We start from the raw sequence: 14,466 nt of genomic DNA, 5'->3' as shown, positions 1-14,466 counted from the left end.
GTATAAGCTGTCAAACTGACCATAGACCACCAACTTGGCATCAAAAGCACCTATACCACTCCACACATGTCCTATGGCAAGGCCTTGTAAGGGATGCTCCAGCTACCTGTATCACCGAAGGTATCTCCACATTTGAGAATACCCCAACTCAATGAAAACCTCACGCTATCGACCCTCAACAATGCAGGTTATGCAGCAAAACGTATAGCCAAGTCTCAAAAATGGCTATCTTTTGAACCAAGTCCTAGAAATGGCTAGGACTGCCGTACTAGCCAAAAGATGGCTTTACAAAAGCGTACAATGGCAGTATCCACAAAGACGTACAAGTCTATCACGACACTCAAACAGGTGTCAAAAGCATGTGCATGCAAATAAACATCCCTGAGGGGAGTCAAACCGCTCTCAAAAGAGCTCGAACACTGTCAAAAGTGTCAATATATGCATGTACGCATAAACAAATGCTACCTAAAGCTGTAGTCAAAGAAGACAATGTCGTCAAACTCCCACTCTATGTGTGTGTATGAGGCTGGCCACTTTGAAAGAGGCTACACACTCCCGGATGAGCTGTGGGCTCTTGTAGATGGAAGAGACTGCAACAATGGTACCTATAATGGATATGGAAGCTCTGCATCACAAATTACCAAAAGAGGGTTGAAAAATACAACTCCTGAACCATAGCTTGAATGAGGTTTCTAATGGCTCAAATGGTTCCGAAAGGAGGAAAAAACTCTAGGATACCTACTGGAAATGATCTCGGAATTCTGAATTTGTGGATGCCAAAATAGAAACCCTGTTTGCACTCTTAAAAGTACGCATGTGCGAAAACAATTTTGGGAACGAAATCGCTCGAATACCAGATGAAGGGGAGGAGCTGGTAGCACAATGGAAGAGGAAGAAGAATGCACACATGCACACTCACACACACACACACACACACCACCATAGCCACACACACAGGTTGGAGGGGGAGAGCCAACACCACCGTGTGCCCCCTTTCTTTCTTCTCTATCTTATACATTAAGGCACAATACACATTATACTTAGTGTTAGTGGCTCACAAAAGTGTATAGCTATACACTCAGGGTTGGTAGCAGTTAGTGATGGGCGGTCGGCCACATGGCCATTAAACCTAAAAAAAAAGGACTCGAGCCAATCCTCATCTAATGATAAGGGTAGTGTTCATAAAATAGCTAGAGTGCCGCACGACGACGAGACCGGGTCTAGTATAGGCCTAGTGAGACAAGAACATTCAGGCCCTGGCACAACAACAAATGGCTAACCAGTCCCTGGTGGGTCTTCGTTATAATTAAGTTTGAATAATTCAAGTTTTTTTAAAGTATTAACATTGCATACAAGAAGAGGGGGTAAGGAATTAGGGAAAGTAAAACTGAAGGAAAATGGAAGACATCTTCCAAGAAACCGACATGCCTTTGTTTGTAAATTAGGAAAGAATTGTTTGGGTTAAGTCTGGTTGAATTAGGAAAGATATGATTGATCATCCTTAAGGAAACTTGTCTCAAAACAACTCCGACTCCTTGGTATAAATTGATGAATAATGATGACTTTTCAACTACGGATAAGTCAGTTACCCCCATGAATGATGAGTTTGTTCTTCGTGTCATGTCTTGATATTTCTACATAAGTTAGGATACCGTTTTTATCCTAGGGGAGCCACCCGGTTGTGTGGGCAACTGGTTTGGTGTATGGGCACCCTGAACCTTGGGTGGGGGTTTATCCACATTGGATTGAGAACAAGGAATGGGTGCTATTTTTGTTGCCCCCATGTACAAGGAGTCTTTACCCCCTACATGTGTATGTTTGTAGATACTACTTAGGATACCGTTTTTATTCTAGGGGAACCGCCTGGTTGTATGGGAAACTGGTTTGGCGTATGGATGTCCCGAACTTTGGGTGATGGGTTTCCACCCGGATTAAATGAGGAAGGGTGTTGTTTGTTTCACCCATGTATAGGTGTACTTGAGACAAGTGTAGTACGGGATAGGGTTGTCAAGAAATATTTTAAGTGATCAAACCTTGTCTTAAGTCTAAAGATGTTTTTCTCTGAAAGATTTGTTTTAATACCAATTTCAAGATTTGTTGTATTGAACTACTGTACGAAAAAGCCTTTACATGTCAAAATAATGTGGTAATAATTAGGAAACAAAGAATCATGTGTGAATGTGGGGTGGTAAGTGGGGAATGACTAAGGTTGTCAATCATGGACGGGTGGACCTCATTAGTCAGCTAACTATCCATTCCCACACACTAAAAATGTTTAGAAAATTTCTTCAACTGGAAGAGGACTCCATCAGCGGCTGTGCCCTCACATCTCTCAGGGAGAAAAGAACGTTGGTTGAGGATACCTTAGCCCAATTTGTGGAAGATATAGGGCCAAAAGAGTTCTAGACTTTTAAGATGTTGTCCCGTTTTTGCTGTGAGATAGGCCTAGGTCTTCTTCTAGGGCTATAGACTCAAACCATTTTCAATGGTAAAGGTCTATTCCCTGGACCCTTACTACTTGGTGACTTTGACTTTTGTTAACCCTCACGGCTCACAGACACCCTAGCACCTACGACGGACGTTGTAATATTTACTTGGTAGAGTCAGGTACTGTCTTGTCGGTCCAATAGGAAAAGGGTAAGCGTGATCGCCGATGAGAGGCACATTCTAACTGGAACATTCAAGGATTAGTTGTCTAAGCATGGGCGCCCAAGTGTGAATGGGGCAAGCTTATATAAAAGTCAACTAAACCTAAAATTCACTCATTCTCTCATTTGTGCAATTGAAGAGTGCTCTTGCTCCATCTCCATCTTTTTCTTCTTCATCTCCTTGTGTGTGTGTGTGTGTATGCGTGAGAGAGAGAGAGAGAGAGAGAGAGAGAGAGAGAGAGAGAGAGAGAGAGAGAGAGAGAGACTGCGATCGAGCATTGCGACGGCACGAGGGCGGCGAGACGGTTGAACGCCGCGTAGCGGCGTCTCCCTCTTCTTCTCGGCGAGGAATCCTCCACGACAGAAAGCGTAGGGCGGTGAGTGACACACCATCGCCATATTTGAGCTTACTAGTTTAGTCTTGTTGTGTGCTTGGAGCCATTTGTGGCTTGTACACAGTGTATCGGCAAGTTCCTTGCATTGACACGTGCGACATACGCGCACATTTTTGGCGCCGTTGCCGGAGAATGCCATACGCTTAGCTTGAATGGCACTCTATGCTTCTTTTGTGGTGCAATTTCAATTGTAGGAAAGGTAAGGAAGGAGGGTGTGTGTGTTGAGAAGAAGGATTTTGTGTTGCTACTGTGTATTTCTTTATTGATAGAGTTTTCAAAGGTACTGTGTTTTTTCTCTCTATAAGGTGTTAGTATTAAGGTTCTTAGTTTTCTGTGTAATGCAAAGTACAGTAAGTAGGAAGTAGATATGTGAGAGCTAATGAAGTGTGTTAGTGTGCAACAATAGGTGTATTAGTTGTAAGTAGGTAGGTAGAGTGTGTGTGTGTGTGCTCTCGTGCAGGCTGCGACGACCTTATCCTTAAAAAAAAAAATTAAAAAAATTAAAGGTAGAACCGGGATCGGGAATATCTCCCAAACCCAAGCCCAAGCTCACGCTCAGGCTTAGGCATCTATCGCCTTTTAAAATTACGAATTTTAGCTTCACACGTAGCTAAAAATTGACTTTTTTGAGGACCAACGGAGCTTCGGGTGACCGAACGTTGTGTTGTAAAGCACACCGTGACCCACTGAGTGATACACTCGTTTTGAGCTATCACACACTTTCACCAAAAAAATTGATCATTAAAAAACATTAAAAACGTAAAAAAAAACCGAGTGAAAACAGACGCCTAAAATAGTAAGCGGTTAACCTTCGAGGTTATTTGCCGACGCTTGTAGAGTGCCAAAGGCACATGCATCTGCGCTCTGGTCATGTGCTGGAGACGGAGCAACTAGAGAGAATTTTAACTTACGCAAGTTCTCATTATCCACCTACCTTAGGTTCCGGGCCCTCGACGGGGACCCAAGGTAGTACAAACCAAGACCCGAACATAGTGGCTAGTGACTCTTCCTCTGACTACGACATCATGGAGGGTTTCCTAATGCCTAATCCCAATAGCTCAAGCAAAGACATGCATGCCATGGGCCCACGGTCCGGGTCGAGCGTGCTTAGCTGCTTGAAGGAAACCTTTAGTAGAGCCACTCGCTCCGAACATGGAGCTAATGATGTAAATGACGGGGGTGGGGAAGTAAATTCTCCATTCATGACCAACATAGACCCTATGCCCTTAGAGAATGTGCACATGAATACTTCATTCATTGCACTTATGACTCTTCAGAGCTATTCCCCTCCAAGGTCATATTACTCGATGGTAGAATCCTTGCCGAAGTGCAAGAGGTTGAGCGATATATCATTGCAGCTAGGGAAAAGGAGGTCAAGAGCTTATGCAAGGCGGAGCAACGAAGAGAGTCATAAACAAAAGCCCTTATGTCAATATCCTTGCTAAGAGAGAAATCAAGTGCTCCTGACTTAGCAACCGCTAAGGGCCAACCTCTAGAAAGAAACATTGCATCTAGCTCAAAGGACACCCCTAGCACCTCATTCCTAGATGGAGTGTTCTTAAATGAGAACTAGGAGTACGAACTACAAACAGAAACTCTGACTGATCTATACACAAGTCACACCTATCACGTGGGTTGGTTAGATGTCCTACAATCCACAATGGGTGCTACTAGTGTGGAGGATCAACAACAAAGAGTTTGTGAGCTCATCCATAGGGTCATTGAGTTAGAGAGACAGAACAAGGGGATCAACATGCCTTCAACGGGTCTCATGAGATTCTTAGATACAGGAAAGGCTAAACAACCAACGTTATCGCAAATGGAGACTCCCTCGGTAAGTCCGATGGACCCTCCATATGTTGTTTCTCCAGGGGTCTTAGTGCAATCTGAGCCCACAAGTGATAGATTCACCTTTCCAAGTGTAGCTCATCTTTCCCTTGATGACACCACGGCTACCATGCCTACCCCAATGATGGGCATGCCGAGAAACAGGCCATGGAACTCATTTGTTAGTAAAGCATCACTACATGGTAGCTCAATGCATGCAACAATACCTACAAGTGTGTACCAATTGTATGCACCTATGGGTCATCGCACGCATGTAGTCCCTACCCCTCCCATGGTTTCAATTACCTATGCTCCACAACCATAACACCCAAGTTCTTATTTCCATGGGACCATACCGGCTAGCATTAGCATGTCACATCCGACGTCTGCTATGCCTAGGGCCACACATATGAACTTTGGGTCACCACATGGCACACCATCATACCAAATGTGGAATGCAAGAGCTTCCTATGTGCCAAGCCCAATGCCGATACCTACTCCACATGTAGTCTCTGTAGTGCCTTTACCCACGGTTCCTGCTCACTTAGGTGACTTGGCAACATTTGCTCAAGCTATTGGTCAATCTATTGCTGAGAATATACTTAACACGCCTAATAGAGAGCCTAGAAGTAAGGCAGTACAAATAGCGAAGCTCACACAAAAATTTCGTGGAGACGGGGATGTGAGAAAGCATATCGAAGTGTTTGAACAAATATGCGATTCTCTAGGAGAACACAATGACCTGCATAAGAGTAATTCTTTAAGCCTAACCTTAAGTGGAAAGGCAGGGGATTGGTATAGAACCCTAAGGGTGGAAGAAAAAATGATTTACCCTACTCTTAGGAGACTATTCTTGAAAGAATACATACCAGAGGGAGTGCTTTGGGGTGTAGCCTCTCAGCTCCAGAAAGCCCAACGAGAGGAAGGAGAGTCGGTGAGAGACTTTATTAGTCGCTTGAAGCATTTGAATTCTCGATGTAATCCAAATGAACGCTTCAATAATAATCAATTTCTTGATAGATTCATTTGGGGATTATGACATGAGGATATCTACAATGGCCTAGTCATTAGAGGTATCACCACTTGGGAAGCAGTCACCACCAATGTGATCCAATTGGAGGATAATTTAATGATTCAAGGAGAAAGAGTGTCTGTTGAGCCTAAATCTATTAGCTCGCAAGCATAGGGGCATCAGCCAATGACCCTAAAGCCTATTGCTAAGGAGCCAAAGATATCTGAGATGACTTTTGCAGATCTCACCAAGGCTATTCAAGAGAGTCTTAGAGACAATCGTGCTCTGCAAAACAATCATATGTATCCAAGAAGGGAGCAACAATGGTGCTCAGTATGCTATGGACCGCATAGTACCAGTGAATGCCATATTTTTAGAGTAAAATTCAATGGGAACTGCAATGCATGTGGGAGGTATGGTCATCAAGCCATAGTATTTAAGCGCGCGATGGCCAATAGACCAACCTTAGCATGGACAGGGCCTGCATTGATGCCGGCCCCACCTCTTGAACAAACAACACAACACATGGTCCCTAGGGCCCAAAATGTTGTTTAAACAACACCCTTACCACCTCCAGTGCTAGGACCGCAACCACCACATCCGAGAATCACTTCTGTGAATCAAGTGGGTTGTGAGTCATCTATTGCTTGTTTGGAAGGTTGTGAGGAAGATATAGATCCTAATATTTCCTATGGGATGGATGTGCTTGAAGAAAGTCCACAATACTACATGGAGGACTATTGGGGACAAGTCAAACCTGTATATCAAGTAGCTGCTCTTGCGGCAAGAGGCAAAAATATCAATTACACTGCTAAGAGACCACCTCTTCAATGCTATGAGTGTGGAGGTCCACATCGTGTAGCCGAGTGTCCTATTAGGCTACAAAAGAACGCCACACTAATGCAAACCAATCACATCGTGTAGCCGAGTGTCCTATTAGGCTACAAAAGAGCACCACACTAATGCAAACCAATCAAGCGAGCACGTCTACAATGCCGATACTCATGTGTAATCAATGTGGCATAGATCATTTGATTGCGCAATGTCCAAATAATCCAAATGCACCAAAGATCATGCCAGTAAACTTGATTGAATTTAGCATTCACAAAGTACACCTGTGGTACCAGTAAACGTACTCACACGATCGATGCTCCAAAAACAAAATTATATTCTTGAGGAAAGAGACACGGCATCAATTGCCCAATCTCAGAAAAAGATGAAAACACGAAGTAAGAGATCGTAACAAGCAGCGAAGTCAGACCCAAGTTCAAAGACCAACATAGGGACTGGTGACGACCCCGTATATATGAACGACGCTGAAGAGGATTCTGATTCAGGTGAAACCATGGAGAACAAAACAACCACTAAGATAGAAACCAACAAGGGGGATCTTCATGAGCCACAGTGGCAGGGATCCAAGAAGAAGATAGGAACTTATCCAAACCCTCCAGAGGAGATCGAGCGAGTCAAGCAATTAAGGAGTTTGGTAGAAGATACCCAAAGGGATCTAGAACCAGCACCTAGGTAGATCCAGATTATAGACACCGTGTTCCCTACGCAACAACAACCTCACCAAGTCCATAGACCCTTAGCCATACCTAGTGTCATCCAAGAAGAAAGTGACTTAAAGTCATGGGAAAGTGGGTGTACTCACTTCTTGATGGAAAGAATGTTTACAGAGGAACTACTTGATCCTATCGAAGAAATGGAGATCCCATCTTCCCCACGTCAAGGGACTCAAGGCCAAAAGGTGTCGTGAAACATTGCCAAATTGATGGATTTCATGTCTTCAGAAGTTAGAACCACCATCATGTCCAAACTATATAAAGACCCTGAGCTAGTCTCAGCTCTTCGAGCCTTCCTCAATGGAGAACTAAAGTCTGGGCTACCACAATTTGCACAGATGGATGGAGCTGGGGAGATGCCAATAGAGGAGGAACACTTAGATCCACAACCCAACCTAGATGAGAACCTTGTTATAGAAATACCTGTTAACAAGTTGGGACAATACTTTGAGAGTGATGAATCCAATGTGACCATACCAATCACTACTAAGGGATTAACTGTGAAGGGAATCCTTGATGGTGGCGCTGCGGTTAGCATTGTGACTAAAAATTATTGGGAAACTATGGGAATACCTCACCTTGCGACCACAACAATTGTAGTGAAGATGGCCAATGGGTCTATTGTTAAACCTATTGGGATGCTAGAAGATCTCAAGATCAAGGTCTTTGGACATAAAATAAGGATTACCTTCATTGTTATGGATTTCTCCAAGCACACTATGGCATCGGAGATGATCTTAGGACGTCCGTTCATGAGGGAAGCAAAAATGGTGCATGACTAGTCTAAAAACCATGTCTACTTGCAGTTCCAAGATTCTATCATTCGAGTGGATCTTGTTACTGGTCGAGCACATCCTCTACGAAACATGTTTATAATTGATCATAGATCTGAAACCACAGTTCACTCGGCCCCATTGTAGTATTGTTATACGTGTAAAGAGGACACTGATGTTGGGGAAGATTCTCCTTATATGGATGTACTACCTGGGATGACTGAGTCGGACAATGTGGATTGGGTCCACCTAGCAGCAACCATAGACACTTCGGGAAATAGGGGGACGACTCGGGTAACACCTGAGGGGGATGAAATACCACCACTTGTATCTGATGATCTACAAGATGAAAGTTTGACTGGAATTGGAACCAATAGTGCCTCACAAGACTATAGCCCACACAATTTGGGGTCAGAATCATCAGTTGAAATTGGCTCTGAGGATGAAGAATCTGTTAAATCTTAGTGCAAATGTGGGGAAAAACCATTCAGGGCCCAGTGGTACCCTAGATGACAATCTATCCAAGGGAGCAAAAGACACAAGTAGTGATTCATCTAGTGAATCTTCACTAGAGATCGGCCGTAATCAAAAATTAAACAAGAAGAGTAAGAGATATAAGAGGCAAAGATATCGAGAAAATGTGTGTGCTAGAATAAATGAAAAGAAATCTTTTGCAGAATGGCTTAATTATATAGGGGCATGTGAATAACTGGGGTGAATACCTTCAAAGCGTTATGTGGTGTAGTCCACAACCCATTGACATCGCACAACTAGAGGCTATAGAGAAGCCAAAGTTGGGCCGTACTGTAAGGAGACGACAAAATCGAGAGTTAGCTCAACAACAAAAGGAATCGGAAGTGAAATCACAGTCCATAGAACAACACGACCCCATAGACTTACACCCTGCACGTGAACATTTCAAATCCTATACTGCAGAGGAATGTAAGGTTGTGTATACAAAGGCTCAAAGAAAACCTATCGATGGGAGCAATGGAGTCTATGACGGTCCAATGATAGTTAAGGAAATAGAGTTAGCAGACCCAGGAGAAGAGTCCAAACCTGTTTTCATTGCCCAAGATCTAACAGAGACTCAGGAGTGCATACTTAAAGAACTTCTCAAGGAATTCAGGGATATATTTTCCTGGACATATCATGATATGAAAGGTGTTTCACCTTCCGTGGTGCAACACACAATGCCCATGAATAGCATGGCTAAACCAGTTCAGCAACGACCCTTTCCAATGAATCCTAAATATGAAAAAATCGTTCAAGAAGAGATTGAAAAGCTTGTGGAATGCGGATTCATATACCCCATTGAGCACTCAGAATGGGTGTTTCCAATAGTGATTGTGACAAAGAAGAATGGGAAAGTCAGAGTGTGAGTGGATCTCAAGAAGGTCAATGCCGCCACTAGGAGGGACCATTATCCCTGGCCATATTCAGAACATGTGCTTGAAAGGGTTGTAGGGAAGGAAGATTATAGCTTTTTAGATGGATACTCTACCTACAATCAAATCAAAATTGCACTCGAGGACCAAGCTAAAACAACCTTTATAACCGAATTTGGAGTGTTCGCATTTGGTGTTATGGCTTTTGGTTTAGCCAATGCCCCTGCTACCTTTCAAAGATTAATAAACACTTCTTGTAGAGAATATTTGAGGGAGTTTTGTGAAGCTTTCTTAGATGACCTTTGTGTTTATTCCTCTTGAAAAGAACATCTATCATGCTTACGAAAAGTGTTTGAGAAGTGTAGATTGTATCGCATCTCCTTAAACCCTTTCAAATGCCAATTTTGGGTTAAACATGGAGTCATTTTAGGGCATATAGTGTCCAAAAATGGGATTTCTACAGATGAGAGCAAAATTAAAGCCATTGCTAAATTGCCACCACCTACAAACTATAAAGGAGTTTAAAGGTTCATGGGCCATGTTGGTTATTACTGACGGTTTATTTTAAACTTTGCCGAGATAGCTCGTCCTTTGTACAAGCTTCTTATTGAGTTCCAATGGACTGTGGAGTGTGACCATGCTTATGAGTCATTGAAAAAGACCCTGACTAGCGCTCCTATTCTACGAGGGCCCAATTGGAATGTAATTTTCCATGTGCATATTGATGCATCAAACTTTGCTATTGGGTGTGTTCTAGCTCAACCAGGAGAACATAAACTAGACTACCCCATTAGCTTTGCAAGTTGTCAATTGAATGATGCCGAGAGAAACTACACCACTACAAAGCGAGAAGGTTTAGGTATGATTTACGCAGTGAAGAAATTTCGCTACTACCTTCTGGCGAACAAGTTTGTGTTCTATGTTGATCATCAAGCCTTGTTGTATCTAGTAAATAAACCTTGTTCCACGAGAAGAATTACATGATGGTTGTTAATTCTCCTTGAGTCAGATTTTACCGTTGTGGTGAGACCTAGTAAAAGACATATCATGGCTGATCATTTGTCTCGCATACCCAATGGTGAAGCCCCTACTGGAGTCGATGATGAGTTGCCCGATACTTCTCTATTCCTAGTCGAAACCATACCTGAATGGAGTGAGAAGATTGTGAACTTTCTAGCCAATGGTTTTCCACCCAAAGAGCTTCGTAAAGACATAGCTCGAAAACTGTTAAAAGAATGTGAACCTTACTCTCTCATTGCAGGAACTCTCTACAGGCTAGGGAAGGATGATATTCTTAGATGTTGTGCCCGTGAGGATGAGTATTTATACATACTGCAAGAAGCCCACATGGGTATAGCCGGAGGACATTTATCAGGGAAACTAACAGCTAGAATCAGGTTATTGGTGGCCAACTTTATTTAAGGATGCATCACTTTTGGCAAAAGGATGTGATGAATGCCAACATTACAAGATCACATAACAAAAGGATAGGATGCCCTTACATCCTGTTAAGGTGACTCAACCATTTGAAAAATGGGGTTTGGACTTTGTAGGCCCAATTAGTCTGGCAGCTCGTAGTGCTCAGTTTCGACATATTATCCTTGCCACTGACTATGTGACAAAGTGGGCGGAAGCCAGGGCGACACGCAAGGCCGATGCGAGGTCAACTGCCAAGGTTCTCTTTGAGAACATTATTACAAGATTTGGTTGTCCCTTTGAGATTGTGAGTGACAATGGTACTCATTTTATAAATGGAGTAATAAAAGAACTCACTACCAACTTTATGAAAGCTCACCATAAGTCCACACAGTATTATCCACAAGCAAATGGCCAAGCTGAGAGTTCCAACAAGACCTTAATCTCTATCTTGACCAAAACGGTGGAAGCTCATTGCACAGATTGGGATTTAAAGCTTACATCAGCTCTATGGGCTTATCGTACTGCGTACAAAGTTGCAATTAACTGCACACCATTAAAGATGGTGTATGGCCAAGAAGCGGTTATGCCATGGGAGTTTGTCGTTCCTAGTCTTCGAGTAGCTTCTCAAGAAGGTTGGGATGGTAACCCCTTAGTTTAGCGATTATATATCCTTGAAAGGCTAGATGAAGAGAGGCAATTAGCTGTGCACAATGCACTTGTGGAGAAAGATAGGAGGAAGAAATGGTTTGACCGTCATCTAAAGAACAAAGATATCAATGTTGGTGATAAAGTCCTTATGTATGGAGTGCGTAACAAAAAGAAAAAGTTGAATATGCGGGAAAAGGACCATATAGAGTATGTGAGATCACCCCACAAGGAACCATTCGTGCGGAGACTCTTGATGGAGTTGAAACCATTGGATTCCTCAATGGGAGCAAATTTAAAAGATACTATGATCCTTTAAGCCAAGAGGAGCTATGTACCATCCATACAAAAAAGACATTCAAGGCACAAATAGAATTGAAGAAGATACAAGCTCAAGCGGAGGCTAAGGAGCGACAACAACGCATAAGATGAAAACGAGAGGCTAACCTTGGAGTCACACATGCTGTTGGTGGATACGCCGCGACGGACGTCAGCACAGCGAGAACTCACCTAACAAGATTTGTCAGCTAAGGACGAGCTCGACCCATAGGCGCGTGGAAGCATGCATAGGGTGTCAATCTACACTCGACTGACTCTCGACTAATTCCTACAGAGGTCTCTACCCAATGTCTAAGCTACAGCCTTCAGGAGTGCATAAGAGGAGATTTCCTACAACGCTTCCAAGAGCCAAATACCAATCAAACGGTCTCGAAATGCCACAGAACTTGAAGGAGACCCTACTAACACCAACAGGTCGCTCTCCCTAAGGTCCATTAACCAAAATCCCAACCCTAAACACCCGGTGAAAAATCGCGTAGGACGTATGGCCGAAATTTGCAGGTCGCCGTTTCTGAAAACTGAAGTGCCTAATGTGTATCTCTACTCAATGCGAACATGTGGATATGCTGAAATGCGAAAATAGATAATGTATGCTCACCGAATCACCAGATGAATCTCGTAGGTCGAGCTCCCAAAAACGAACCGTATGTGCACAATGTAGCTATTGGCACATAGCTCTCGTTGGGGGCAACACGCTGCACTTCTCCGCACTCGATTCCGACCACCGGTGCGCTCATAGCATCAAGATGAAGCTCTCACTCTCTCTTGGACACAATACGCTCACTCACAGACTTCACTTTTAAAAATGACAAAGGTTTTTCATTAAGGTCAAAAAAAACTTGGAATCTCAAACCCTAATGTTCCATTTTAACTATCTACTCAATCTAAATGTCAAAACTGGGATACAATTTGGAAACTTCTATAAGCCCCAATATTTACAAAGGTGAAATGTCGGGTTTTCTCAATAAATGAATAATTACAAAAAATAATAATCCGTCGAGCAGTCATTTTCCATAGGGTGTGTCCAGCTTCTAACACTCCCCCCCTCCTTGTTCATGTCGTCCCCGACATGGCTGTTGAGCTGCTTCTTCATCGTAGGCTTTCTCTGATCTTGAGCAGTGACTCATATCTTGCATGCTGAGCTAGTAGCGTCGGGCCGAATATGTCAGTGCTGATTGTGAAGAACCCGGTGTATAAGGCTTCTTCAAAGGCTTGCATGTATCACCTCGTGGGAAGGCTGACCAGACAGATCATATGCACATCTGTATGTATCTTGAAAGAAGAAGATACTGTCTATCGCTTGGCCTGGTTTGAATGTCTCGAAGAGTGCCAAAAGTGTTTTCCAAATCTTTCTCATCATAATGCAAGATAGGTCAGGCGAGCCAGTGAACAATTTGATGGCGCCCGTTAGGGTTTTCACCATGTATTGCTCACTTATTCTCTCACCTACCTTCGAGCCTGGCAGCTTCGGGTAATTTAGCCAAGTAGGTTGGCTTCTTTGCAATAGCTCATGGGCCTTCCACATCCGCATCCTTGGTAAAGGGCAGAAACTTAGGTTATCTCTGATGACTTTAGGTGCCTCTACCAGATGAATTAGATATTATGGATACTTTGTCAGCCATGCCTTTCTTCACCTGGGTTGATAGTCGACTATCAACTTTACCCCTTTAGGCTTGGAGATGTCTGCTTTGTACATTGGCACTGTTGGCTCCTCTCTGATCCGCTTGTTGATTGTGGCAGCTTTATATTTCAGCAGAGGATATGGGAGAGAGGGCTGTAGCCATTCACGCCGAAGGTTGCTGGAATCTATCTTCTGAATAGTCATTGATTTAAAGACCCTTTGTTCCCATTCCAAAGCTTCTCTGTCTGTGTCTTTGACTGTTGCTTCTATTGCCTTTTGCAGCTTCTCTTCTTCTTCTTGTGTCAGATCTTGTGGCTCTTGTGAGGGTCCTACAAGGATTTCTTGCATGGTGGTGTCCACTGGAATTTCCACATTCTCTATGTCTATTCCCTCCATGGCTGCTGGCCCGTTGCTAAACTGATCTTCTGTTTGCTGCTGGCCTCTCAGCTCTTCTATTTGCTTCTGAAATTTCTTCTTTTCTGCTTCAGCTTGTTCTCCCATATTCACAAGGAGGTCGTTTAGATATGCGTTTATCTTTTCCGCCTCCTCGAGCTTTCTCTTGATAGCTTCTAGCTCATTCTTCATGGCTGCATTTTCTTCTTCCATGCCGTTTTGCATAACCACTGAGCCCTCAGCCAACATCAATCTTTGCCACTTCTCCAGGGTTAACTCTTTTTGGAGATCCTTCATTTGCTCTTCATATAAATCCGTCTCGGAAGTAGTGTGAGTCGAGCTAGTAGCTCTGACTCTGGCAGGAGATGCCCGTAGCCGTTGGATGGTTTGATCTTTGACTTTCATCCGGTCTTTCAGCTCTATTACCTCATCCTGGCTCGC

This window comes from Adiantum capillus-veneris, chromosome 29 (genome assembly GCF_014529385.1).
Source record: "Adiantum capillus-veneris isolate H3 chromosome 29, ASM1452938v2, whole genome shotgun sequence".
NCBI classification, from domain to species: domain Eukaryota; kingdom Viridiplantae; phylum Streptophyta; class Polypodiopsida; order Polypodiales; family Pteridaceae; genus Adiantum; species Adiantum capillus-veneris.
The sequence above is the reverse complement of the archived record's forward strand: the minus strand, read 5'-3'. Positions refer to the sequence as shown.